The sequence below is a fragment of the Bubalus kerabau genome, chromosome 3 (assembly GCF_029407905.1).
Source record: "Bubalus kerabau isolate K-KA32 ecotype Philippines breed swamp buffalo chromosome 3, PCC_UOA_SB_1v2, whole genome shotgun sequence".
Lineage (NCBI taxonomy): Eukaryota > Metazoa > Chordata > Mammalia > Artiodactyla > Bovidae > Bubalus > Bubalus kerabau.
In genome coordinates this window covers 159,845,733-159,871,554 of record NC_073626.1, presented here as the reverse complement: position 1 = coordinate 159,871,554, position 25,822 = coordinate 159,845,733, and the positions used below count along the sequence as shown (strand labels likewise).

The 25,822-nt window shown below is 43.8% G+C and overlaps 1 long non-coding RNA gene across 1 annotated transcript in view; it reads left to right on the top strand.

Annotated features, from left to right (window-relative positions):
* Positions 1 to 25,822, top strand: part of LOC129647840 (uncharacterized) — a 92,529-nt gene that overhangs the window by 7,233 nt on the left and 59,474 nt on the right. Inside the window, exon 2 of the long non-coding RNA XR_008712537.1 lies at positions 4,766 to 4,832. This is a non-coding gene — a long non-coding RNA (uncharacterized LOC129647840). The remainder of the gene's footprint in view (positions 1 to 4,765; positions 4,833 to 25,822) is intronic.

The window sequence follows — 25,822 nt, the reverse complement described above, 5'->3', positions numbered from 1 at the left end:
GGAAGGCTTTCTTATCTCTTCTTGCTATTCTTTGGAACTCTGCATTCAGATGCTTATATCTTTCCTTTTCTCCTTTGCTTTTCGCTTCTCTTCTTTTCACAGCTATTTGTAATGCCTCCTCAGACAGCCATTTTGCTTTTTTGCATTTCTTTTCCATGGGGATGGTCTTGATCCCTGTCTCTGTTCACCATTTAGGGAGTGGCTTTTCCCCTAGTGATAGGATAGATTATGAGCCATAAAAACTATAATGACCAAGATGTCAATAGTGGTAAAGGTGTGTGCAGGCAGGAAGGGGACTTTGGAGGAAAGGGGGATAAGGTTTTTCAATTTTCCCAGAGGCAGAAGACTGCTGCTTTCTCACGGGAAGAGAGAAAATGTTCTAACAGAAAACTGAGTATTGATCCATTTGTCCATCCATCCATTCATTCATTTGTCCACCTATCCATCTATCCATGCATCTATACACCCATCCAATATACTTATGGATGCATTGCGTGAATAGTGTTTGAATGGGATGGAGTTGTAAAATGCCTTGTTGAAAAATTTGGAGTTAATCCTGGAATCAGGGAAGAGCCATTGAAGATGCTGGATGAGGGAGTGGCTAGATGTGAGAAGGGATTTAGGTAGAGGAATGGCAACAGAAAGAGAAATCTAAGGGGAAAAAGCAGGTCTCACAGGTGACTTTGAATTCATCTCTTTTCTGGTTGGGGTCCTGAGCTAGGTTCTGGTCCTGACTGAAAAGGGGTCAGACAAAAATGAGAAGGATGTAAAAATTGCCTAGATGCCTGAGAACAAGATATCTGATGTGATGTGTTCAGTGGACTCGTCTGGAAAATAATCAGTTCAGCAAATATTTGCTGGGTACACTCCCAATGTTCCCTGTCGCTTTCTTCCATCCTGTAGCCCAAGGGGCCCCATGCTTTCTGGCGGGACTATTAGGAAGGAAAGGGGGTAAGTCTGGGTCTTGGGGCTATAGTTTTTGTACATTTCCAGCCATTCCAGCAAAGTTAGCAATCTGGCACATGGAATTACTTTGGGAGTTGAAGAGAGTACATTGTATGTGAAGAGATAGGGAGCAGATTGGGGAACAAGAATCAAAGGTAACATTGGTGGGTGGTGGGTGGTGGGTGGGAAAAGAGACTCTTCTCCATCTTTAGCTAAATAGCTGCCTGTGCAATATCTGTGTTGGGGGCCCTGCAGAGTACATTGCCAGCATGCTTGCCTCCCAAAGGATTACCGCAAGGGGTCGGGGGAGGAGCAAGAGATTTAGAGTCACACAGATCTGCTTACCAGCTGTGTGACCTGGGCCCTGCTTGTCTCAAGCTCTCTGAGCCTCAGTTTCTTCATTTGGAAAATGAGGGTCATAATATTACCTGACTCATGGGGTTCTTTTGAGGACTAAACACAATAATGTATGTGAGAATGACTGCAGAATGTCGATCACTATTTAAAGATTAAATATGATTAATATTATGAAGATTAAATGTGAATAATAATGAGAAGGTTTCCAATGTAATTGCTGTTGTCTTTAAGTGCAAGCACATTAACCCCCTTTCTGGAGGGGCAAACATCCAGCAAGGAAAAGACCACCTTGGCCCCTCACTATATATAGATGAAAGCTGGGTACTCAGCCGCAAAGTAACCAGTGAGTGTATGGATGAGGCACTTTGCCTTTTTGGGAATGTGTACAGGTTTCCCACCCCCCACCCCCCCACATGTCATGACCCTTTATTGGTTTTTAAAATATGATTTGTGTTATCATATCTAGTTGACCTTCTCACGTTTGTGTGTGTGTTTATGTTTTGCTTTGTTTCATTTTGTAAATCAAATCTAGAAAATAAAACATTACTTCCAAATGATTGGAGTCAGAGGAAGTAGGGGAGGAAACATGGCCCCATGTTGAACCTAATGAGATTAGAGGCAGAACTCCAGTGCTTTCTGGAAATGTGGCCACCTTCCACTTTATCCTTGTCTGGAAAGAAAGCCTCGCATGTTGTTGGTTTCAGGTACTGGCCTTCTTCTTCTCTGCCCTGGGGAGAGCCTCCCACTTGCTGACATCCCTTTAGAGCTATAGCGAGGGCTGGGAGTGTGTCTCTTTGTCCAGAGACAGGGAACACTGGCTGGGAGGAGGGTCAGCAGAGAGAAGCAGCTTTCCTGGCGCCGGGTCCTGCTCCTGGGGGAATGAGGATGTGAAAATTTTCTGTTTAGTTTTAGTTGTTCCTGTTCAGCAACTGATAATCTCCTCTTCTGTTGAAGGCATGGATTCAGTTAATGCTGGGGTTTTAGGCCTGTTAAATTGTGAAAATGCAAAATGACACCCCCTTTGCTGGTTAAGGATATTTATTTCAAGTCCTAAATCAATTTCAGTCCCCCCCTCTCTTTCTCTCACCACTTTTCTCCTCCTAGTGCACCCCTCCCCTTTGGAACCTGGGAAAATCCAATTTCCTTCCTGCCTTAATCTCTCTCCAGCGTTTGCACAGGCTCTGCGCAGCCCGCACCTGCTCCTTCCAGCTGTGAGATTCCTTTTGGTAAAATACTTTGTGTCCTGCCAAGTTGTCGATGGACAAGACCCCCATGGCCGCTTCCTGGCTCCCTTAATGAACACAGTTGTTCAGTCCCACCGGGTCCCCAGGAGCTCCCTGTTTCAATCTGTTAGCCAGCAGTGGTTTCCACATTTAGAATGAGACCCCTGCCCTGGGCCCCCAAGTGCCTGCTCTTGACTGAGGAAAGAATTTGAAAGCTAGTCCTCCCCGTGCTGGTACTAAGTGCTTTGAGCTTTACAGCCCCTACTCCTGTATCACAGGAATGTCAGGCTAAGCAGAGAGACTCCAGATCTGCTGTCTCCTCTGCCTTAGGGCTAAAATATCATTATTAATGACAGCAATCACCACCCAGAACTCAGGTCATAAATAATAAGTGTCTTTCAGCAGTCACAAGAATGGCTGCAAACATTCATCATCTACACACCTCTTCAAATAGCCATGGGAATGAACAGCAGAACCATTATGGCCTCTTTCTATCTCTATGTCAGTGCTAACAACTTAGTTTTGTTTGAATAGAAAAGTTTAGTGCAGCATGAACTTCATGTGACAGAGATAGAGATTCAACAAAAAAGGATTCTATTGCTAAATAACTTTGGAAAACTCTTTGTTTATAAAAAATAAGTTAAATATATTTCTTTATAGAAATATTTCTCTGGATCTTTAATATGCTAATGTGCAGTGGGAATTTCCAAGAGTGGTAAGTTGTGTTTTCCCAAAGTTTATTTGACCTTAACATTTCCCCCCTTGGCATATATGTGTATATATATATATATATATAGCATGTCACATCTTATAGGACACTATTGCGTGGTGTGCTGGAAATATTTAACAACTGGCTCTCCAGGAAGAGGTAAAAGCCCCCATTAGTAGTGTTTGCTGGTTTCCATGGTATAAATATTCCCATCATGACTGATTTCAAGTTGTCAGCATGAAGTCAGGAATGTGGTGTTGGCTTCTTCACTTGCAAATCTAAATCCTTTGGTCCTTGAGTCCCAGTTTCTCCTCCCCTCCCCTCCTTTCTCTTTTTCCTAGATGATTGGACCCATTCTCGTGGATTTAAATACCATCATCATTCTGATGACTCCCAAAAACATAATTCAAAATCAGACCTCTTCTCTGAGCCCCACAGTTCTGTTGATGTAACCAACAGCAGACTTGGTATCTCTGTTTGGATGTCTTATAAGTTTCCTGACTTTAAATTGTGCAGAAAGGAACTTGATGTGCCTTCTGCCCTGTTTCTCCCTCAGTCTCCCTTATCTCATAGAATTTCCTTTGATCTGGTTGCCTGAGTCTCAAATCTAGGAATCATTCTTTTTAAAAATTTTTAAAAGCTGATTTATTTTTTAATTGAAAGATAATTGCTTTACAGAATTGTATCGGTTTCTGCCAAACATCAACATGAATCAGCCATAGGTGTACGTATGTCCCCTCCCTCTGGGACCCCCTCGCCCCTCCCTCCCCATCCCACCATTCTAGATTGTTAAGTAAGAATCATTCTTGAGTCAACTTTTTTCCCCTTATCTTCCATATCCAATCTGTAAGTCTTGAAGAAATGAATTTTACTCTATTTCCCCCTTTTATCTTGAGGGTCATTATCTTGTATTACACTCAAGCTCTGAAACAGTCTACTGGGTCCATATTCTTCTGCTTTGACTTACTAAGGAGAAAAATCTAGAAGACGGAATTCAGCTTAATTACTCTTTGATTTTCTTTTGACTCTTTTCCAGACCTGTAGACCACCAAGTTCTCTGAAGTGTCCTCCCTGCCTAACAGATCCCCAAATGGGCTTCTCTTTGTTCAACAGGTCCAAGTTAGCCTGGGATCTCTCCCCATTTCCCTTATAGTCAGTCACTGTCCCAGTGGCCTTTGCCATATCATGCCAACCCCCACTCCCAAACATAGATGGGAGGTCCAATGGGATAAAGCACCTTGTGCTCTGGTGTGCTTAGTCTTGTCTGACTCTTTGAGACCCCATAGACTATAGTCCTCCAGGCTCCTCTGTCCATGGGGATTCTCCAGGCAAGAATACTGAAGTGGGTTGCCATGCCCTCCTCCAGGGGATCTTCCCAACCCAGGGATCAAACTCAGGTCTCCCACATTGCAGGTGGATTCTTTACCTTCTGAGCCACCAGGAAAGCCCAAGAATACTGGAGTGGTTTGCCTATCCCTTCTCAGGGGAACTTCCTGACCCAGGAATTGAACAAGAGTCTCCTTCATTGCAGGAGGATTCTTTACCAGCTGAGTTACACAGGAAGCCTGAAGCACCTTGGGAAAATTCAAATAAATGAGGTACAGGCTTCAAGAAATACTGGTTTCTTCTTCCTTTTTTTTCTTTTGTGATGGTTTCTAGAGTGCTTTTGGTTTCAGGCTGATTTCCTGTGAATCCCCAGTCTCACCTATGGGAAATAGAAAATTTCAAGGAATTTCCCCTCATTTTAAGTTAGAGAACTGAGGCTCAGATTGTGACTGAGAAACTCAAGGCAGAGTGACAGCCATGTGGTTCCTCTGATCCTGTTTCTAGTAGGTAGAGACATAGACCAAAATTCAAGTTTCCCCCAGAACACTGCTGTGTTGAGCGATGTATTGTATATGCATATGCAGATTCTATGGGGCCGTGTGTTTGTGTGTGTGTGTGTGTGTGTGTTAGTCCCTCAGTCGTGTCCGACTCTTTGTGACTCCATGGACTGTAGCCCACCAGGCTCCTCTGTCCATGGGATTTTCCAGGCGAGAATACTGGAGTGGGTTGCTATTCCCTTCTCCAGGGGATCTTCCTGACCCAGGGATTGAACCCAGGTTTTCTGCATTGCAGGCAGATTCTTTACCTTCTGAGGCACCAGGGAAGCCCCTATGGGGCTCATTTAACTTGGTGGCCCTCTTTAAGAAAATGAATGCAAAATTCTATACAAAAGTGAACATTCAGTTAGAATGAGAAGAGAAATCACAACAAGTTGCAACTTAAAGAATGCATACAAAATATCCACCAACGTTTCAGAATCCAAAAATGTCATTAATTAATTAATAGATCATCTCTATAATGCTTCTTTTTACATTGTGACTGTGTATTCTTTTATTGTTTTTTTCATATGTCAACAATTTGATAATATTTTCTACAGCAAGAATAATTATAGAAAGATAATTTAGTTTTTTTTTTACCATGATTATAATGCACTTTAAAAATTATTGAACACTTTTTTAAATCAGTTTTTACAAATTGTCATTAGCAATGTCATGTAATTTTGCGGGTTTTAAATACTAAATTTGGGAACATCTCAATCACTTTTTTTTTTATCATCTATGAGCAGGGAGATTTAAAGCATTTCAAGTTTTCTTTTTTAAGATTAAAAAAAATGTAATTATGGTAAAATACATATAACATAAAATTTACCATCTTAACCATTTTAAAATTTGCGGTTTAGTGTACTAAACTTTTTATCTCCTAAACTACAATTCTCCTTCACTGCTCCCCTTAGCCATCATTCTACTTTCAATTTCTATGAATTTGACTACCCTATACCGCATTTTAGTGAAATCATACAGTATTTGTCTTTTAGTGACTGGCTTATTTTACTCAGCATAATGTCCTCAAGGTTCATTTTTGTTGTAGCACGTGTTGGAAACGTCTTCCTTTTTAAGGCTGGATTATATTCCATTGTATGTATCAACCACATGTTGCTTACCCCTTGCTGCATTGATGGACAGTGTGTGGTGTCCACCCTTTGGCTATTGTGAATAATGCTGCTATGAACACAGGTGTACAATCATCTCTTTGAAACCATGCTTTGAGTTCTTTTGAGTATGTACCTGGAAGTGGAATTTCTAGATATTAATAATAAATTAATTTTGCATTTTTTGAGGAAACTCCATACTGTTTTTCATCATTTTGCATATCAATAGTACACAAAGTTTCCAAATTTTCCACATCCTTGACAAAAATACTTGTTATTTTTTTTGTAATAACCATCCTATAGAGTGTGAGATGGCACCTCATTGTGATTTTGATTTGTATTTCCCTAATGATTATTAATGATTTTCTTGTGCTTATTGGCCACATGTATTATTTCTTATTATCTTTTAAGAAATGTCTAGTCAAGTCCTTTTCTCATTTTTCAATGGAATTTTTTGTTGTGTATTACTGATCAAGCTTTCTTGGGCAGTGACTCATTTAAAATGCCCCTGAATTGATTGCACTCGTTAACCAATTTGCCTTTCATGGTGGTGTTATAGTAACATATTGTTATTTTTGTTATTTTTTAGTGGCGCTACAATCAGTAAGAAGTTAAACTTTTCCCCATCATGTTTACATAGTTTCTTGTCTTTTAAAACTGAGTTACCTAACCATCCAAGGGGCATCCCTGGTGGCCCTTATTTGCAAAGAATCTGCCTGCAGTGTCGGAGATGTGGGTTCCAATTCTGGGTCAGGGAGATCCCCTGGAGAAGAAAATGACAACCTAGTCTAGTATTCTTGCCTGGAGAATCCCAAGGACAGAGGAGCCTGGCAGGCTGTAGTCCATGGAGTTGCAAAAGAAACGGACACAATTTAGTGACTAAACAACCACCACAACAACTATCCAAAAATCTTTTCATCACTCCTATTTAAAATGTATCTCTGTTAATGAATTACTGCTTTTGGAATGATCAAAAATTTTTTTTGTTATCATCATGTGTTGATGTCAGAGTTCTCTCTTCTGGTTTCACATAGAAAACTATGAAAACTAATTTAGATGTATAATATGCTTGTAACTACATACATAGAGTCATCAGGTGCACTTCTGGTAAAAGAACATTTCCATTATGCCTAGGGACCAATGGGAACTGAACTTCCATGTACGATTCAATGCTTCCTACGATGGTGTAGTCTTCTACAGCCTAGATTCTGGCTCCTTATTTCAAACCTTAATTCTTCTACATTTTGCTGCTGCTGCTAAGTCACTTCAGTTGTGTCCAACTCTGTGTGACCCCATAGACTGCAGCCCACCAGGCTCTCCTGTCCCTGGGGTTCTCCAGGCAAGAATACTGGAGTGGGTTGCCATTTCCTTCTCCAATGCATGAAAGTGAAAAGTGAAAGTGAAGTCGTGTCCAACTCTTAGCGACCCCATGGACTGCAGCTTATCAGGCTCCTCCGTCCATGGAATTTTCCAGGCAGGAGTACTGGAGTGGGGTGCCATTGCCTTCTCCATTATGCAGATACTTCCAATTCTAGTGTCATAGGATACACTTGCAGGATAACATCTGTGGCTTAGCACCTTTATGCCATGATACTGGGTGAATCAGTAGAGTGAGTGGAGGAAGTGTTTCCAGGAGACATTTCTGCACTGGGGCAGCTGGAACTATAAATTGAAGGACTATGAACCACATAAAATTATCCCACTGAACCAGAACTAAATGCACCCTAAATTCAGTTTTCTTTTATCTAAATCCCTGCAAATACCAACACCACTTGTTATTAGAGGATGTGTGATTGAGGGAAGAGAGTCAGAATGGAAAAAGACTGGTCTTAACCAATTATGGCTAAAATATTCTTCTTTTGCAAATTTTGAAAAAAAAAATAAAAATAAAAAAAAAGCTAGTACACCCTTTCTAGTATTTAGGTAATTCTAATTTCTTCTTTAAATATAATGTTCCTAAGTATCAGTAATTGGAACTAATTTTTATATATAGTTCTTATTAAACAAGACAAATGCTGCATAAAAAAAAAAATAGTTCACCATGTAAAACATCTCCAACACTCTTTCCATGGCCTTGAAACTGGCCTGTGAAAGTGAGGGGCCCTGAACTGTAAACTTATTTAGCTTCAGGGTAAATCTGGCCTGGGAATAGGGTGGATAAATAAAGCCCTTCTCTTTTTTGAGGTGGGTGAGATGAGGCAGGTGAGGAAGTGCAATGATCTGGTCGATTTGTGTCTTGAGAACTCAGGTTCCCATTTCAGGGTTCAGCACATTTTCTAGTCTTCCTGCCCTTCTTCTGCAATCTCACACCACATGCTCTATGTTCCTGGAATGGCCCAGCTTGGCTGGGGACTGTGGATTTCCTGATAAGATGTCAGCAAGCTGTGATATTTTTATTTTACTATCTCACCATTCTTCACCTACAACGAATGTCCCTTTAATTGCTTCAGCATGAACCCCAGCTGACATTCCCCATTCCTAAGGGTCTCTCAGTCCCAACCTCATAGTAAACTTAAGACATCCAAACGAGGCTGCCAGACATGGCAGCTGGAATCCAGACATCACGACCCATTTGAGCAATTAGCTGAGCTCCCATCCTGGGCTGGCCTCATTAGGGGTGTCCAGATGTCCATTGCTGGAGCTGCCTTTCACCCCTGGGGGTGGGCTGTCTCCCAAGGTGAGGCCAAACTCGTGTTTGTGGGAGGCATCCGTCAGGACTCATAGAGCACTAGCTCATTTTCAGGGCTTCTAATTGAAGTGGACCAGTGGGAATTGCAGAGGTGCAGCCTGTGGTGATCTGGTGTCCCAGGCTCTCTGGCTTCCCTTGCATAATCGCCGTCTGCACAAAGCTCTCCCCATCTGGGGGCAAGTCCAGCTGCCACAGCTCAATGGATTGTGAAGGGTGTCCAGGCAGTCACACTGTTCGTCTGCTGGGCTCCCAGCATGACTAAATGGGAACATCTGGAAAAGGGCAGGGCTGGGGCGATGGGGAGCAGGGTGGGAGAGGATTAAACCTGCTCCCTCTTTATGGGAAGATTTTCTCTGGTAATAACATGGGCTGCCTCTTTCCCATGTTGTGGGAGGTGGGAAAAGAGAATTTCATCCCAGAACAACCTTAGGGACAGCCCAGTCAAAGATAACCAGCTGTTATAAGGGCTTCTAGAACACTCCACTAGGGAGATGGTTCATAGTGTAGTCTATGGGAGTGGCACCCCCTGGAGTTTCGGGGTGCCCTACAGGAGAGGCCATAAAGTACTAGCCCTGTAGGCTAGACACAGAAGGTTGGGACCCTGGGCTTGTCTTAGCTTGGCTGTTCCTAGAAGCAGACCCAGAGATAAGTTGTTTATTTGGAAGGTGATACCAGGAAGTACCAGTGTGGGGGGTGGGTAAATGAGATAGGGAAGGAAGGGAAGAGAGCTGTGGTAGTGAGTAGGTAGGTTTAGGATGACCAGCCATCCGGTTTGCTGGAGACTGAGTCTCACTAGGGATGTGGGATTCCCAGTGCTACAACTGGGAAAATCCCAAGGAAACCGGAACACGAGGCAGCCATAGTCGTTTTAGTGTAAGGTCACTGCTGAGGGCACCTTGGCTCCGTCCGTTTCACGGGGATCACCTGGATGGCTGTGTAGACCTTGCCTTAGAAATGTCCCACTGAGGGGCAAAGAAGCTGGAGTGTTTATCATACATTGGCTCCTGTCCGCTGATGGTTGAAGGCTGCTCCCTAGGTGTTAATTCTGTGAGGTCTCTGGCCTACCTGCCCAGAGACAAGCATGCTCCTATGGCCAGATGAAGGAAAGGAAAGGAACCCAGAAATGGATACAGTACATATTCTGCCTTCAAACAGCCTGGGGTAAGGGCCTCTCAGAAGGGAAGACATTCTCCCGGAATGTGCCTTCTCCCTGGGATTCTGGTGGATTGGGCTCTGTGGTGGGGAGAAAAATTCCGCGCCCCCACCCCTGGACCCAGTCTTGTGAAAGATGACAAAGGGAATTAAGGCTGCTGAAGGAATTAAGGTTGTTAATCAGATGACCATGAAATAGGGCAATTAATCTGGATTATCCAGTGGGTCCAATGTAATCACAAGGGTCCTTAAAAGTGGAAGAGAGAGTGGGACTTCCTTGGTGGTCCAGTGATTAAGAATGTGCCTTCCAGTGCAGGGGACACAAGTTTGATCTCTAGTCTGGAAAGATCCCACATACTGGAGGCATGGGCCAACTAGATCCCTGTACCACAAGTAGAGAGTAGCCACCCCCCACCCCACCCTCTGAAACTAGAGAAAGCCCACATGCAGCAACAAAGACCCAGCACAGCCATAGATAAATAATAAACAAACTAATTTAAAAAAAGTGAAAGAGAGAGAGGAAGCTGCCCCTGTGGAAGAAAAATTAAAGAGATGCAATATTGTTGACTTTGAAGACAGAGACAGGGAGCCACACGGGATCATTTCTAGAAGCTGGAAAAGGTAAGGAAAAGGATTCTCCCTTAGAGCCTCCAGAAAACAACACAGACCTGTTGACACCTTGATTTCAGCCCGGGAAGCCTGTGTTGGACTTCTACTCTCTGGGGCTGTAAGATAATAAATTTGTGTTGATTTAAGCTACTATGTGTGTGGGGATTTGTTGCAGCAGCAATTTAGTACACTAGCACAGACTTTGGCTTTGCAAAATAAGCATTGTTTTGCTCTATTTTACTCATTTATATACATCTTACTCCAAGTCAGGAGTTCTAGGGCTCAAAATCTGAAATCCAATGAACCAAGCCAATTCAGTCCCTGCCTTCTTGACACTGAGAGTCTTCCAGGAGAAACTGAGAATGCAGAAAGGCACTTGCCATGGGCTACACAGAAAGTTTTTTAGGAGCAGAGTTCTTCACCTGCCTGGGAATAATTATGCGTGGATGTGTGCTAAGTCTCTTCAGTCATGTCCAACTCTGCGACCCTATGGACTGAAGCCTGCCAGGCTCCTCTGTCCATGGGATTCTCCAGGCAAGAATACTTGAGTGGGGTGCCATGCTGTCCTCCAGGGGATCTTCCTGACCCAGGGATTGGACCCATGTTTCTTACATCTCCTGCCTTGGCAGGCAGGTTCTTTACCACTTGGAGCCACCTGGGAATAACTATGGGTTTCTGGAATTGGATCCACACCTTCAAGGTCTGAGCTTGCGTTCATGCCGGAAACTGACTTCAAAGGGCCACTCAATAGGGCCCTGGAAATACCTGTTAAACTGAGTTCAGTTGAACTTGGGGAAGTAGGCTCTTAATTTACATTACAATATTCCCCTACACCCTGAGTAAGCCCCCAGTCTGATTTCGTCTGGGAAGACTTTGTTCATGAGATGCTGTGAGTACCCCAAGACCTCTCTGGAGGAGGAGAGTCAGCCCTGTTGTTGGGTTTATCTCTGACAAGCCTGGTTCTTTCTGTACACATCAGTCACACAATTCCCAAGACCCTTTCTTGTGGTCACTGGTATTTCTTCAGTGGCACTGAATTATTTGTTGAGCCCATGTGTCATCTGTCCCAGTGCCTCCTCTGCCCAAGCACAGTATTTGCATGTCCACCAGAGCAACTGGCATATTATGCTGTGGTTTCTGTTGTTTTATCAAACTGTCCTGTTGGGCTGTGAGCAACCCAAAGGTCTAACTGTGTGTATTATTCAATTTTGTGGACTGACAGTTCTTAGCAAAGTGCTGGGGGCCTGTTTACAAATAAACGAACGAATAAGCCTTTGTCTGCCTTGCTCTCTAAGTTTGTGTTTAGACAGAGAAAGGGAGCCACATGGGATCATTTCTAGAAGCTGGAAAAGGTTCCTTTCATGGTAATAAAAAGGTAGGAGTTGTTAATACTCACTTAGAGTGGACTCCTTTATGGAACACATAGCCGTTGAATTGATTCCTTAGAAAGGAGCAGAGAAGATGGCTAGCGGTGGTAGTGGTGGTCGTTGTATAGCAGGCAAGGAGATCAGCATGGGCCCAAGTGCTCTGGGACTAAGGACCAGACTGGAGTGACTGGAGCCCAAAGTGCATGGAGATGCTTAATGGGAATTCAATTTAGGTTTGTAGATTGGGTACAGATCATGGCTGGCTTTCAAAGAAGTGCCAGATTTAGAATTAATTCTTTGGGCATTAGGAAGTCAAGGAAGGCTTCAGAGGTTGTGAGAACGTGGGTTTTGGTGGCAGTAGAAGTTTTAGGGATTTAGCGTAGACATTTTGCAAAGTTTTCCCAAAACCCTAGTGGGCCTCAATCACCAATCTTTTAGGCATTTAAAAATAAACATAAGTTATCTTCCCGGGGATCTTTCAGGCATGCTGCTGGTTTGAGGCCCTACAAAAGAGTCTATGGACTTTCTCAGTTGTCTCCAGCCCTAAGAAACTCTGACCTGTAACTTGTCCTCTTAGGAGTCAGCCTGTTCCATCCTGGGAGAGGCTCTGGGGCTGGGTCTGTCTTTTGGAATTAGCTGGAAGTCTCCAGGCCTTCTGAGAATATTAATGATCAGTCCTATGTAGTCTCTTGGGTAAAGGAGCCATGAATTGCACCTGAAGTGTGTGCAGGACAGGACAACATGGCTCAGAGGTGTGACCTCTGTGCTTCTGTAACATCACCCAGGAGGAATTCACAATATTTTCTAGGAAACTTCTAGGAAGTATGCCAAGAAACTGTTTTGAATTTTCTCTCCCTGCATCATCAGTGTGTCTGGTGCAGGTGGAGTGGGATGCTCCACGAAGAAGAGTCATCTTGATCCTGGGATCCTGGGCCATAGTCCCACATCTGAGTTGTTCTCCACTTAGTGTCCTGGCCTGTGGGCAGGCTTGGGACCTGGACTTCACATCATCTTCCAGCTCTGGACAGCTTTCCTTCCCCATAGAACAAATAGGGCACAAGTGTTTTTTACTGCACAGGGCTTGTTTAAGAGAGGATGACCTGCTGGTTTGGAGGCAGAGTAGAGCCTGGGAGAGCTCAGATGGGCCAAGGGGAACTGGGGGGGGGGCATTAGAGAAAAGTGATGAAGACTGAGGGCACCTGTTCCTACTCATCAGGAAAAGATGAGGCTGAGAGTCTATGCCTGTGTGGATGACCCTCTAGCATCCCCCAGTTGGTCCCACCTGCCTAATCCTTTTCTTTCTTGGACCATCTTGACAATCAAGCATTTGCTAGAGCAGAGGTAAGAGAGGAGAGTGAAAAAGCCGGCTTAAATCTCAACATTCAGAAAACTAAGATCATGGAATACGGTCCCATCACTTCATGGCAAATAGATGGGAAACAGTGGAACCAGTGACAGATTTTATTTTCTTGGACTCCAAAGTCACTTCGGACAGTGTCTGCAGCCATGGAATAAAAGATGTTTGCTCTTTGGAAGAAAATCTATGACAAATCTAGACAGTGTATTAAAAAGCAGAGATATTACTTTGCCTACAAAGGTCCATATAGTCAAAGCTATGGTTTTTCCAGTAGTCATGTACGGATCTGAGAGCTGGACCATAAAGAAAGCTGAGCACTGAAGAATTGACACTTTTGAACTGTGGTGTTGGAGAAGACTCTTGAGAGTCTGCTGGACAGAAAGAGATCAAACCAGTCAATTCTAAAGGAAATCAGTCCTGAATATTCTTTGGAAGGACTGATGCTGAAGCTGAAGCTTCAATAATTTGCTCACCTAATGAGAAGAGCCGATTCATTGGAAAAAGCCTTGATGCTGGGAAAGATTGAAAGCAGGAGGAGAAGGGGAAGACAGAGGATGAGATGGTTGGATGGCATCCCTGATTCAATGGACATGAGTTTGAACAAGCTCCAGAAGATGGTGATGGACAGGGAAGCCTGGCATGCTGCTGTCCATGGGGTTGCAAAGAGTTGGACATGACTGAGCGACTGAACTGAACTGAACTGGAGTGGTTAAGGTGAGACTTATTCTTTTGGACTTTTCCTGGACCCAGGATAGGAAGGGGTGGGCAAAATGTCTGCAATGATTGGTGGCCATTCATCATAAGAATGTTTCCATTAGCTTTGCAGAATCATATGTGCTGGGTTAAAAAATTATATCCTGTTTGATATGTTTGAGTATACCTAGGTTTCAGCCGATGAAATACTCTGCAAGATGCTGGTCAGTCCTGTCTTGTTTGCTGTTAAACCTTAGATTGTGGGGTCTCTGAGTCATAGAACCAGAAGGCAGGTTAGATAGAAATGATTTTGTCCTCCCTTGGTCAGACGCGTGGAGAGTGTGAGGCCCTGAGCCCTTGGGCTTTCCCAGGCGGCACTGAGGGAAGCTCAGTTTCCACATGAGGCTGGGAACTGTGCTGGCAGCATGCTGTATGGCAGGAAGCATTTTTTTTTTTTGGCTGTGTTTTTCCAAAAGCTGGAGATGAGAGGATCATTTGAATGCTAGTCCTGCCAGAGGACAGGAAATAAGAACTGACTTTGGGAACGACCCTCTGGGAACACTCCTTTTGCTGAGTGCTATCACTTACCTGGCTCTGGAGCTCCCTCCACGCTCTGCTTGCTCACAGAACACCGCGTGCTGTGCCGAGTCTGTGCATCCTGGCTTGGGAAGCTGTCAGAAGACAGGATGGGGTTTCCGGATGGCAGGAATGAGGGACTACTTGGGACCCTGCAGAACTTCCCCACTCCCTGGGATTTGGGTCATCCTTATGGTGCTGTCTTTCTTCTCCATGCCCAATGTGACTAACAAGAATTTATATTAGAATATGGGGCTTCTCAGTGGACTCAGTGGTAAAGATTCAGCCTGCCAATGCAGGAGGCTCAGGTTCGATCCCTGGGTTGGGAAGATCCCCTGGAGGAGGAAATGGCTACTCATTCCAGTATCCTTTCTGGGAAAACTTCTTGGATAGAGAAGCCTGGCAGGCTACAGTCCATGGGGTTGCAAATAGACTGGGAAAACTGGACACGACTGAGCACACATGCGCCTACCTGTTAAAATACAAGGGCCACAAAGTAGAGGCCCTTCCCTCTCTCTGGGTTGGAGTCTTTGGTGCCCAGGAGTGGGGTCTGGCCTGGTTTCTACTGGAACCTAGAGGCCCTCGAGTGTTGAAAGATGGGATATTCTGCTTAGTTAGACCAGAGAGAGATTTAGCTCAAAGTTCCTCTTATTTCTCCTCCCCACTCTTGGTTCTGTGTTCCAATAGTTACTCGAGGAACATTAATCTGTTAAATCAGATTTAGTTATCTGGCTGCATTCTAGGAGAGTCTAGAATGCAGATTGTCTTTCAAATTTCCTCCTAAGGATGTTAGTATCGTTTTTCCATCTTTAGTACTGCACACCCCCTGCCTCTAGAGAAGGGGACCCAAAGAGAGATGAAAAAAACTCTCCTACTTTCTAATTTTCACTCTATTGCTGATATTGCCATCTCCCCGAACTTGGGTGACACACTTTAATGTCTAAGAGCCCAACGAGAGGAATTTGTTCAAAACAGCTTGCCTGAGCTGCCCTGGATTTTGCTCTGTGATGATTAGCCCGGGGTTGTTCTCTCGCTCAGTCACAAGTACACACTGTGGTCTTGGGTGAATAAGGGGGCTTCTCTGGACGTCTGTCTCCTCTGTGCTAAATGAAGGAGCTGGTCTAGGTGGTCTCTATAGGCCCTCCTTTTTGTGAATTCCAGCTCCATGCTCTCTCCTGGCCCCACCTTTCAGCCTTGGCCCCGCAGCATGCAGGCTTGCTAACACGTGGATTTATGTGGAGCACTGGCTTTCCCCCGCAGCTCATTTCCGCTGCTTATTACCAGAGGGACGGGAGTCATTTGCCTTGCTTTGCTTACTGAGCCTTCACTCTTGAGATTTTATGTAGTGATGGCAGCTTTAACCCCCAGGACTAACAGCAGCAAAATTTCTGGTTGCACTTTATTAATCCTAGAACTGAAAAGTGACTTTAGGGAGCACTGGTGGGGGGAGGAGAACAGAATACCTCAAACATTTAATAACTGGTGATCTCAACTGGGTTAAGTAAGGGTGGGAGCATGTGGGGAAATGTGCAGGCTGGGAAGATGAATTGTGCCTCAGTTTCTTCTTCCACCTGGGGTTTGCATAGTCAGGTGGTTATTAGCAGGGCATTAGTGGGGAAGTATCTATAACATTATGTGGACAGGAAGTGGATGGATCATGAATAAAAATTCTGTGGATGGGGAGAATAGTAAGAAGGAAGGAGTTGAATTAGTTCTTGATGGTTAACCTCAGCCTTTCTCAATTCTATTTTGTTTTTCTCTGTATTTGTTGTTTAGTTACTAAGTCCCATCTGACTCTTCTGTGACCCTCTTTTGTAGCTCGTTAGGCACCTCTGTCCATGGGATTCTCCAGGCAAGAATACTGGAGTGGGTTGCCATTTCCTTCTCCAGGGGATCACCTCCCACCTAGGGATCAAACCCATGTCTCCTGCATTGGCAGGCAAATCCTTTACCACTGAGCCACCAGGAAAGTCCTTCTTAGTTCTATAGGTCTCTAGATAGTAGACTTTTAATATTTGCCCGAGGGAAGTAGAATAAGGATGATTATATGCAACGATGGTATTTTTAACAAGGATCCAAAGATTCTGTAATTTAAAGTCTGAAGAGTAGGGAGAATTTCTTTCCCAAAGCTGGTATGTTTAGAATTTCTACCACATTAGAATTTGAGCTGGTGACTCAGAGGTTAAAGCAACTGCCTGCAATGCGGGAGAACTGGGTTCGATCCCTGGGTTGGGAAGATCCCCTGGAGAAGGAAATGGCAACCCACTCCAGTATTATTGTCTGGAGAATCCCATGGACAGAGGAGCCTGATGGACTAAAGTCCACGGAGTCGCAAAGAGTCAGACACGACTGAGTGACTTTCACTTTCACTGCATCAATAAGCACAGGAACTGTGTATTTTGTATAGCATCGATCCTGTGAGATGCCCAGGGAAAAAAGAGTGCGTCCTAGTAAACTCCAAAAAAGTTTCAAACTCCTCTCTTGGAGAGTACTATTATACAATACTATTGTAAAATCTCAGAAATCCTACAGGGCAAGGGGAACTACTTAATTCTGCTTAATCTTTAAGTGCCCAAATGCATTTGAGAACAAAATCATTTAGTTTTTAATATCCCACACAACTAGTGTTCTATGGATCAGACTTTGGGAAATGTTACCCTAGGGTGAACTCTGCCATTGCAAACTATTGGTCTGGGTCTTCTTTGCTGCACAGATGCAGACCTTGTTCAGGGTCTATGGGAATGGGATTTTACTTCTTTCTAGATCCTGGGAAAGAAAAGTACATGGAATTATACCTTATTTTTGAGAAATCCACCAAGGGCATCCTAAAACTCCAAGTTCAAGGTATAAAACCAAAAATAAAGGAAGTGGGGGAAAAAAGTATTATAATTCATTGGTATAACAGCTGGAGAGGTATACTTCACCACTTTCATTCCTTCCTCACAATTTGAAGAAGGAGGAAATAGAACAGCTAGGCCTTGGGAGGCATACTGCCTAAATTAATTCCTCCAGCTGGTTGGGTGAGAGAAACTATAAGGGCTGTTCCAGGCTAGATTCCTTGTAATATAGAGCCCGAGGCAAGCATGCTAACATTTTTTTGGAGAATGCAATCCGAGGGCAGCAAGAGTAAGGGATAATGATCCTCCACAGGGAAGAAGGGAACGAGAACGCAAAGGGGTGCATAAGGAGCTGGCCACAGCCTTACAAGACGACAAGTAGGGAGTTGTCTGGGCACATGAGAGGTCTTTGGAGAGAATGTAAGGAATAGCTTTTGGAGACTCTGGAGAGCAGAAAGGAAGGAAGACTTTATTGGCTAGATTCTTTCCATCATTTACCTCTCATTATTCAGAGTTTACTCCTTTAGGTAGCTGCTGGGAAAGGCAGCACCTCTGTGAATCCAGCTGCATCAGACCTGGGTGCTGGAGGTACTGCGTCTCCACCATCACCAGCACAGTTGCCCCAGAACAGACATGCTAGAGGTCTAGGGGCAGGTGGAGCCAAACAAATCTGGGGAGAAAGTAAACTGAATCTGATTGTTGTTGTGTTTTAGTTGCTAAGTTATGTCTGACTCTTTTGTGACCAAACGGACTGCAGCCCACCAGGCTCCTCTGTCCGTGGAATTCTCCAGGCAAGAGTACTGGTGTGGGTTTCCATGCCATCCTTCAGGGGATCTACCTGACCCAGGGATCGAACCCATGCCTCTTGCATTGGCAGGCAGATTCTTTACCACTGAGTCACCAGGGAAGCCCATATGGAGAAAGAGAAATGGATATAATCCCTCTGGAGGGAGAACACAGTAAATTACTTTTTCCAATGTCAGATCTTGGGACCCAGGCATGATGATATAAGATGGACAAGACAGTGGAGTACTGTCTTGTCAACCTGTATGGAACATCAACTTATCAACCATCCACATCTGGCATTTTGGCAGAGGCCACATCTGTATGATGGAGGGTAGACATGAGTCATTTTAGACTCTCTCGCCAAGCAGTGCCCTCTAGTCCAGCCCAGGAGATGGGCAGTCTTGTGTAAGAGGAGTTGGTTTTCCAGTCCCAGCATTCAGACTATGACAAGTTTATTTTGGTTCAACCTTGGATCATCTATTCCCAGAGGCCCATGCCTCCTTTGTGCAGAAACCCTCCTTCTCTTTGTGGTCTCCAGTCTGACACTTGGCAGGCCTGTCCCAGCTGAGAGGCCATCTAGAGTTACATCTTCACAGGGACTCACAAAACTTGTTTTCCCCAAGCTTCTCAAGTGTTTTGCAAAAGAAAAACAAAAGGAAAGAGAAAGAAAGGAAAACAATCCCTCCCCTTTTACCGCGTAACTTGGTCCAGAACTCAGTGACTCTGAGTCTCTGACCTGCAGGGACAGGACACTCTTTCTAGAAGGTTCAGTACTTAGTGGTGTACTTTAGAACCATGGGGCAAAGTGAGGCTGAGTGGGGATCAGAGGCCTGCATGTGGGCATGAAGCCTCAGGGTTGCAGCAAGTTGGATCCTGAGCTTCTCTCCAGTTGCCATTACCATTTCCATATTTTAAGCTGCTGGATGGCTCAGGGTGGTTATGGAACCAGCCTAAAGTCACACAGCAACATGCAAAGCATTGGATTCAAATTTCAGTTCAGTTCAGTCGCTCAGTCGTGTCCGACTCTTTAGTTTGTCTAAATCCAGTCTCTTTGAATCTCTCTCTCTCTCTCTTTTTTTTTTTATCCTGTAGGCTAATTTCCTCTCTTCAAGATTCTTAAGCGCAGAGAGGAGGCTCTTTGAAGTCTGAAATTTCTTGCAGATTGATAGCAAATACTGTTTCTAGGCATGAACATTACTAAGTTACGGTATGCTTAGAACATGGGAAATGTCAAGGTTTTCCCCATGGCTGTCTTCTCCTTGTCTACCACAGAGACTGACCTTCCTAGCAACATAGAGACAATCCCTAGGGTAGTGCTGCCTCTGATTAGGGCAGCTGCTGGTCTGCACGTGGGCATGACATCCGTTTACTGTGACTGTGCTATGCCTCAGCTTCTGAGCATGATGGTTCCTGAAGGAAGACCATGGCAGGAGAAAAAAAATGTTCTTGCTTGTTCTTGTTCTAGTTAGTAATTGTGTGATTTATCAAAGTGCTGTCCATTAATGCATTTGGATATAAGTAGAACATGTGAAGAAAATGGCTTTCATTTTTACTTCTCTTTGAAGGACCTTCCAGACAATTTATATCACTACTTGACACAGTTCAGGCCATTTTTAGCTTGACTATTCTTACATCCAAAAGAAATAGGTTCCCAGAACCAAAGTTCTCTAAAGAAGGCCCTTGTTGTTGTTGTTCAGTCACGCAGTCGTGTCCAGCTGTTTGCAACCCCATGGGCTGCAGCATGGCAGGCCTCTCTGTCCCTCATCATCTCCCGAAGTTTGCCCAAGTTCATGTCCATTGCATCGGTGATGCCATCCAGATATCTCATCCTCTGACACCCTCTTTTCCTTCTGCCCTTGTACTAAAAGGACAAGAAGGCCCTTACCATCCTAAATATGCAACACAAGCCAGAAAGGTCATGTGTGTCCCCTGGCTTTTTTAAGGTACTGTTTTATTTCAGAGGCAGAGGGCCCTTATTTTTTCTTTTACAAAGTCAAATATAATTTTTCCCTTTGGAAAATGAAAAAAAATTTTTTTTTCAATAAAATGTTGACTCTTTTTCCAGCATCAGAACTTGGGACCCCAAATTCTCCAAGCCAGGCTTCAGTAATATGTTAACCGTGAACTTCCAGATGTTCAAGCTGGTTTTAGAAAAGGAAGAGGAACCAGAGATCAAATTGCCAACATCCGCTGGATCATGGAAAAAGCAAGAGAGTTCCAGAAAAGCATCTATTTCTGCTTTAATGACTATGCCAAAGCCTTTGACTGTGTGGATCACAATAAACTGTGGAAAATTCTGAAAGAGATGGGAATACCAGACCACCTGACCTGCCTCTTGAGAAACCTGTATGCAGGTCAGGAGGCAACAGTTAGAACTGGACATGGAACAACAGACTGGTTACAAATAGGAAGAGTACGTCAAGGCTGTATACTATCACCCTGCTTATTTAACTTATATGCAGAGTACATCATGAGAAACGCTGGGCTGGAAGAAGCACAAGCTGGAATCAAGATTGCCGGGAGAAATCTCAATAACCTCAGATATGCAGATGACACCACCCTTATGGTAGAAAGTGAAGAGGAACTAAAAAGCTTCTTGATGAAAGTGAAAGAGGAGAATGAAAAAGTTGGCTTAAAGCTCAACATTCAGAAAATGAAGATCATGGCATCCGGTCCCATCACTTCATGGCAAATAGATGGGAAAACAGTGGAAACAGTGTCAGACTTTATTTTCTGGGGCTCCAAAATCACTGCAGATGGTGATTGCAGCCATGAAATTAAAAGATGCTTACTCCTCGGAAGGAAAGTTATGACCAACCTAGAGAGCATATTCAAAAGCAGAGACATTACTTTGCCAACAAAGGTCTGTCTAGTCAAGGCTATGGTTTTTCCAGTGGTCATGTATGGATGTGAGAGTTGGACTGTAAAGAAAGCTGAGCGCCGAAGAATTGATGCTTTTGAACTGTGGTGTTGGAGAAGACTCTTGAGAGTCCCTTGGGCTGCAAGGAGATCCAACCAGTCCATTCTAAAGGAGATCAGCCCTGGGTGTTCTTTGGAAGGAATGATGGTAAAGCTGAAACTCCAGTACTTTGGCCACTTCATGCGAAGAGCTGACTCATTGGAAAAGACTCTGATGCTGGAGGGATTGGGGGCAGGAGGAGGAGGGGACGACAGAGGATGAGATGGCTGGATGGCATCACCGACTCGATGGACGTGAGTTTGAGTGAACTCTGGGAGTTGGTGATGAACAGGGAGGCCTGGCGTGCTGCGATTCATGGGGTCGCAAAGAGTCGGACACGACTGAGCAACTGAACTGAACTGAACTGATCATGATTAGGATGGACAAAACAGTGTAAGAAGTCAGAAAGCCAACCTGTTAACCATCCTACCTCTTGGCAGAGGCCACATTTGTACAATGGAGAGTAGACATGAGCCGTTTTAGACTCTTTCTCCAAGCACCAATCGCTAGCCTGATCTTTTTCAGTGATTTTCAGCTATATTTCATGAAGACCTAGGTCCTCATGAAGGAGTTTCAGGGATACTACAAGTGTTCATTGGATTCACATTTCATCTGCAAAAAAAAACCTTTTGAAAGCTCTAATAAAAGCAATAGATATTATATATCCCATTTTAATGCAGTCACAACTCCAAAAAGCCAATTTGTGTTGCCAGGTGTTGGAGTAATGTTAGCTGCTGTAAACGTTTATAGGATGGATCAAGTACATTAGAAGAACAAAGCCTAAACTTGGTATTTCTGAATGCTGGGAGCTGTCATTCAAGCAGATGTTTTGGAACCCAGGTTCCTTCCGTCTTATGGTTCGCCATCTCTTATCCAGGACATCCAAGTTTTTGTGTTCCTCTGTATTGAACCAGCAGAAGGGCAAAGAAAATGAAAGATTGGGTGTCAGAGATTTGGGGGGGGATCTGTGTGCATCCTCCACTCACATGGTATTGGCTGGAAATTTGTCATGTTGCCACATCTGTGAGGAACTCTGGGAAATACAGTCTACCAACTTACCAGTCTCTGCCTTATCAGGTCACTCTTTTAGGTACATCCTGGAAATCACAACTGTCTATATGAAAAGGGACCATTTTTAAATTGTCTATCTGTATGTATCTGGATTTTGAGACCGTGTAATGAAATTAAACATAGGTTTTTAGTCATACCTCTGGATATGATGTTTTTGTATTCATCAAACTATCCTCATCAGTCTATAGTTTGTATAAATATCAATTAAACATGCGTTTGAATTAGGAAATATTTTATGTTAATGAAATGCTACTTTGATCTGCTCTACCCAAAGTGAAGTTCTACTGCTAAAAAACCTTGGCAAAAATACCAATCAGGTGCAATTTCCTGATTTTATAGGAAATAGAGAGCCAGGGAGAATAGGATACTTGCCCAAGGTCATGCATTGATCAAGAAACAGCTGGTATTTGAACTCAGACTTCCTGGCTCTCAGACCAGTGCCTTTTCTTCTATTTCAACTTGCTCCAGGGCCTCATGACCCTCATAACTTGGATGTTTTTCAGCCCATTTTCATTTTCTTTGTCTGCCAGTGAGAGAATAGCTGAAACTTGAGGGCTGTTAATTCTGTCATTAAGATTTAACGTCTGGCATTTTTGGTCCAGCTGTTTCATGAATCAACATTCAGGAAGCATTTATTGAACATCTATTATATGCCGCACATTGTGCTGGGAGACAAGGATGCTGTGGTTCAACAGACACCTTTCCGTAAGAAGCTTGCAGTCTAGCAGAGGGGCCAGATGATACCTAACGGAACAAAAGTGTAAATGTATGCATCTCCAAATTGATGCTTTAGGGAGGGAAACAACAGAATGAGATGGAAACTGGGAAAGTGAGCTTTTACAGATGAGGTGATGGGGGGGCCAATGGGCTCATTGGTCTGAGCCTGGACACATTCCGAGGTTGGCCATGTCCATGAGTCAGGATCCTGGAAGAAACGGCGACTTCCTTGCCTTCCCTTCCTTCCCTTCTCATTACAGTGAGATTCTTGGCGTGGGGATATGGGTTCTCCATCAAAGCCTACAGAATGTGGACAGATGTTAAAATAAGTAAAGATAATTAAAAGATGAAAGTGAGTCAAGATTCCTCCAAGAACTAAAGAAGAAAACGGATTTCCCTGGTGGCTGCTGAAGTAGCTAAGTAAAATATAAAAGACAAATAGTTTTTCCATTTTTTAAAGGGGTGGGTTGAGAAATTTTTATTAAGTATTCATTGGCATGCTTGTGGCCTCTTCCTTCTTTCTGAGTTTTCACATTTGCAACCTGTTCCAGAACCTTCCTATGCAGGTGAAAATGAAGACAAAGGAAGCAAGACCATGTAGGGATGGGGACTGAAGTGGATAAAGATCATGGAATAGTGAACACAGAAGTATGTATGGTGTATGTATTAGGTATGTGTGGTAAGTGCTGAAGAAGTGTCTGCATAGGGGGGTGTGTGTTTGTGAGGGGTGTATGGTGTGTGTGTGTGTGTGGTATATGTGTGTGTTCATGCTTAGTCACTTCCGTTATGTCTGACTCTTTGCGACCCCATGGACTGTAGCCCGCCAGGCTCCTCTGTCCATGGGATTTTCCCGGTAAGAATATTGCAGTGGGTTGCCATGCCCTTTTCCAGGGGATCTTCCCAACCCAGGAATTGAACCCACATCTGCTGTATCTCCTGCATCGCAGGCAAATTCTTTACTACTAAGTCACCAGGGAAACCCTGAGGTGTGTGTGTAGGGGATGTGTATTGGGTTGAGCAGGGCTTCACAGATGGATCAGTGGTAAAGAATCTGCCTGCCAACGTGGGAGTCGCAGGAGACATGGGTTCCATCTCTGCGTGGCTAATTATAGAAAAGTCATGTAGAGACTAAGATGTAGCTCAGTTGACCACTGGAGCCTTGTGGCTGCAGATCATGTGCTAGCAGGACTGGGTGAAAAAGTGCAATTAGTTTTAAACATTTCAAGTTGAAATTGTGACCCTGGTGAGACCCATATGTGTATCCATGTATTACGGGTACAATGATATTTTTATTTATTTTAATGGGATTTCCTCTGTTTTAAAAAATTTTTCTCTCAAAACATTTAAGTTTGTACAAAGAATCTGAGTTCATTCATTTTGGGTGAAGACTAGAAATTTAACAGAATATCTAGAGTCTTTGAAGAATCTGTGTCATCTCTCTTTCCGCTACCCATCCTCCTGGCCTCAAGTACCATTTTCATGTGGGTAATTCCTAAATCCTTTTGTTGGTACCCTCAGTTGGTTATCCATCTTCACTTCTTTGTCCCATAGTAATCTCAAGGTCAACATCGTTCCTCCATCTTAGGCTGGGTTCTGCAGAAAGTAGAGCCTGAAACAGACACTTATGTGTTGTGTTAGGGTTCTTCATTGAGATAGAAAAATATTTATTTTAAGGAATTAGTTGATGCCATTATGCAGATTGAAAAGTCCAAAATCAGCAGAGTGGGCCGCCAAAGGCAGGAAGGGCTAATGTTGCTGTTCAAATCTGAGGGCCATCTGTGGGCACAATTTTCTCTTGCTTGGGAGAGGGGAATCTTTTGTTTTATTCCATATTGTCCTTCAATTGATTGTATGAGGCCCACCTACATGATGGAGGGTGATATCTTTATACAAAGTCCACTGATTTAATGTTAATTGCATCCCCAAACATCCCTATAGATGCATCCAGAAAAATATTTGACTATATATCTGGGCACTGTAGCCCAGCAAAATTTTGATATGTAAAATTAACTGTCACAAGTGTGAATAGTTTATGTGGGAAAATCGATCCAGTGATGAATGAGGGAAAGGAGAATGAAACAAGGAGGGAGATCTAGTACAGAGAGGAATCACCCAGCTGGCTACCGAGATCCAGACTCTCGGACCTTTTGAAAAGAGAAGGCATTTTTCATCGTCTCCCGTCCTCTAATTGGGTGCCCACTGGGTGTTCATTCTCTCATGAAGTCATGTGAGCCCCCAGAGGTTGCCTTAGGCATGGAAGCCATTGCAGGCTAGAGAAGCCCAAGGCAAGGAGCCCCACTGAAGGGGCACAGGCCAGAGGTGGGGTTTCTTCAGGTTACATCTGCTCAGAACTGGCAGCTGAAGACTAGGCTTCCATCAGAAGTGAGGCTGAGATCCTTCTCAAGAGGTGACGGTTGCTTTCACCTGAACAGCTTTCTTTCCCTGTCACCCCTGTTTTGAGAACTGACATTACATCATCCAGCTGCCAAGCCTTGGAGTAATTCTAGAATCCTCCATTTTGCTCACCACTCATCCGATTAAAGCCAGTTCTTTCATTTTTTTCCCTCTCTTTTATATGTCTCATATACATATTCCTCTTTTTAGACCTCTGTGTTGTCACTGCTGCCCATTAAATCATCACCAACTCTTCTCAGGATTCTTGAAATAATTTTCCAGCTGGCCTCCCTGCCTCCAGCCTTGGACATCTCCCAGAGGGATCTCTCTACAATGCATGCCTGACTGTGGAATGTCCCTCGCTTAAAATTCCTCAACAGCTCTGAAGTTTGAAGACTACATTTCTT